The sequence below is a fragment of the Ostrinia furnacalis genome, unplaced genomic scaffold, assembly GCF_004193835.3.
Source record: "Ostrinia furnacalis isolate ACB-3 unplaced genomic scaffold, ASM419383v2 OfSCF1040, whole genome shotgun sequence".
In the NCBI taxonomy this organism is placed as follows: domain Eukaryota; kingdom Metazoa; phylum Arthropoda; class Insecta; order Lepidoptera; family Crambidae; genus Ostrinia; species Ostrinia furnacalis.
The window spans coordinates 48,842-52,746 of NW_021131279.1; positions in this window are offsets into that span (position 1 = coordinate 48,842).

The window sequence follows — 3,905 nt, forward strand, 5'->3', positions numbered from 1 at the left end:
TTTAGTATGTCCCTTTGTCATTCTTAACTTTAAAATCTTGAAGAATAACAATAATAATTAATTGATAGTTTGCGTATAAGTTCCTAAAAAATGTATCTAGAAGACTTATTTTAATCAAGATAAGAATATCTGGACAGGCACTTACAATAACAATGTCTAATAATATAATTTTAGAAAAATTTTTGTAAAAAAGATGTCTTGTTTTTTTCTGGTTAAGTTACTAAATTTCTTTTGAGATAACAAAGTTTCTCAACCTGAATTTCACAGCTTTATTTTTCCTGAAAAACACAGGTGTTTCTAATCAGGACTTTTATTTTAATTACCTACAAGATACTTTGTTGTAAGCAAAATAAGCTTATGTTGACGTTCCTTCGTGAATACCATCTCAGACACAATAAACCGTATTTACTGATAATCTCAGAGCATTGTACATTCGTCAACGAAACATCTGCACAGGTAGACCCTAATTGATCGTATTAAAGTCTATAATCAAATGTGAATACACGCCCTTTCTCGTGACTGTGCTCATACAACTAATAGATACAAAAGGGGACATACAAATCGTCCTAAATGAGACGCATCCCCCCTTATTGAGTCTACTAAATCTTACTGATTAAAATGTGACATTCAATGGATTTTCTAAATCTGCCAGAATATGCAGAGGGAAAGAAAAAGCCCCCAATAATGAGTTCTTTGATTAGTTCTAGGCAAGATGACAAGTCTTTCTTAAATTTCAATGGCTTCTTAGGGTCCTTTCAATATAGCGAGTTGTAACGAGAGGAGAATACGAGAAAATGAATTTACTTGAACGAATTACGGTAAAAACGTAAAAACGTTGTAAATATTTAATTTTATTTGAGAGGGCTTTATGCTCTGTGTTTCTTTACGAGATCGAATTAGAAATGAGGAGATCCTTAAATGAACTAAAGTCGCTGACACCAGTCGCGCATATAGATAGTACGCAAATGACGGCAGATGGGGCAGCAAGGTTTTGGAGAGGAGGCCACGTACTGGAAAGCACAGCGTAGGACGCCCACCCACAAGGTGGACCGACGACCTCATAAAGGTAGCAGGAAGGAGCTGGATGCAAACCGGCCTTTGTGGATATCTTTAGGCCTATGGTCAGCAGTGGACGTCCTATGGCTGAAATGATGATGATGATGACAAGATATTATTATGTTTTTATATCCATTTTCATAATCATTAGCCGAGTGGTAGAGCTGCAGCAAAAAGTAATCATGCTGATCAGCTTTTTCTTCTGTTATTTGGGGTATAACAACTGATGTCACAAACCTGGACTCAAATAATGAGCTGACATATTCGGACCGATGACTTTATGGCCGTGCCTGATTTTAAAAGTTACTAGCATGTTTTTTGGTAACAACGACATTATCTAAAGAAACAAAATAATGTTAGGACCAAAATAAAAGGTGCTGAACTAACCTAATACGCCCTTCGCTTAAACAGATCTTGTAAATCCAGTTATATCCGTATCCAGATTCGACGGGACCCGTGGAACACAAATGTGACCGTATTATCAAACCGGATTGTTCGGACCAACTTCCGAAACGTCGGGAAATTCAATAGGACCCTAATTTACCAGTCTACCCGTCGCACAATGCCTGTCAGACTGTGATACTTCAGTAAGGTACGTTTTGTACTTTTGACTTGTTTCAATGTTGATATTTGAAAGATGAATTTCATGAAAATGAAATCTTTTATTCATAAATGCACTAATAGAATACCTACCTACTTAGTAATAATAAAAACAACAAAATATATTTACGAGTGTTATAAAGAAGGGAGGGATTCAAGCCATAGGCACACTTTTAAGATTTGGCCCATGCAATTTTTTTTAAATGGAAACTCGCAACTTTACATACCTGCTCCAAATTGTGTGCCAATATTAACCCTTGCAGCGCTATTTTAATTGTAAGCCCTTCCGACGCGCATCACGTATTAAAAAACGTCCCCAAAATAATAAACTACGCTGGAACAAGTGCGTAACTCCGTACGTGTCTTGCGAATTTTTGGCGGCAGATGTTCTCGACGCGTTTTTCGCTCGGCGCTGCACAAAAAGTTAAAACATTTTTCACGAGTCCCATCAACACGCTCTATGGTGGCGTATGAGTTGAAGTAGCAAAGAAATGTGGCTGGGATAGAGTATATTTTGAAAATGGCTGTGGCCTTTGCAATCTAATTTTTTGAGAGTTAATAGACTAGATTAATCTTTATCTATACCAATATACATACATGCGCCCAAAACATTTTTATGTTTGATAGCAATGATTTGATAGCATTAAAAAATAAACGGTAACGTTACAGTACTTATTCTGGAATATCCAGACAAATAGGTGTTTTTGTAGAATCAGTTGTGTTATACTTCGTAGCCACGTTAAAATTCATGGTTCTGGACTTTTGTTTTCACTCCTAAAATGGAAGACAGATACCTAACTCAGGAAGAAAGATGGTACCTACCTATTAAATTAAATAATAACAATTAAACTCTGAAATAAATATTGGCAAACACCTGCATATTGCAACTACGCGTTTTGATATTAGCTACAGTTGCAGATTGCCTTTTTCATACAAACGGTTTTGGGTAGGATGAAAATATTTTGAACTATCAAAAAGTGGAACGAAAAAAGTATCCACTGTCCATGGATGAAATAAAACGGTCAAATGGTGACAAACCAATTTTGGGCATCGATAAAAATGGAAAACAATGCAAAAACAGCCGGGTTAACATGCGCGTCGTGATTAAATCTTATCGATGATTTTAGACGACAAATGTATAGGCTTATCGCATGAAATCGATAAAATGGCATGAAAAAAGCTTATCGTGGTGCGCATCCTACACCTACTGATGAACTACTTTTTGAACAGGAAAAAGTATGATTTATTTAGTTTGAAAAAAAATCGCTCAGAGCCCACACAAAGAACAAAAAGTAGAAGAATTAATTAGCTGAGCCTAAATAATCAAAACAAGCATTTGAGGCAAACAATTAAAGTCGTCTTTGTGAGATAAAAAATACAATATTGTCATGTAGCAATTAAAAATAAAATACCTGTGAGCTTCTTCGGGATTATTACTTTTCCGAGTTCCAAACACAATTTTCGATGTACAGAATTTATTGCCCCGCTGCTATATTACATCCTGGCTTTTGATTGATGAGATATTTATGCTACCTTTATCAAAGGAACATGCATCCATTTTCGGCCGAATATTATGTTTTAAACAGGAGTACCTACCTACGTGAGAGTTTATGAAATGAGTTCTTCAATGTTACAGACCTTATTAAAAATATTATTATTTCGCGAAATTTTCTACCTTTGTAGCATTTTGTGACGTCGAACAATTGATAAGTTACACATTTATAAAATAGGTACTATATTTTGACTGCGGCCTTGCTCGTGTGAAATTCAGTTTATCGCAGATCGATAAATGACATAGCCTAGTTCTAATGTAAACAATAGTACTTTGTGAAAATCCTTTCACAAAGGTTTTTCGTGAAAGAGTAACAAAATTCTTTTTCCTCACAAACTTTTGAATAGTTACAATTAGAGATATAAAGTGAAATGTATTAAAATGATTTGCTTAGAGGCTGCGAGTACGCTTCGTTAAAAATACACGTATTCCAAATTCAAATAAAGCATTTTTATAAACAGAATCGGATTTTTTCATTCGAAATTCAAAAATTGAATGTAACAACCATAAAACAGCGTAACGGTGTTCAACAAAGAGCTTTCAGCTTACATGTGTCCGCTTTGAATCCAAATAAAGTTGGGTTTGTTGTAAAATTTGCGATTTACCCCGGGCGGCGGATATGTCAACAGTACGTGATGGTGATTCCAATCACTCGGCCTGCTGGTGTTATGGGGTTCCATTGTATGGAAAATTGGCC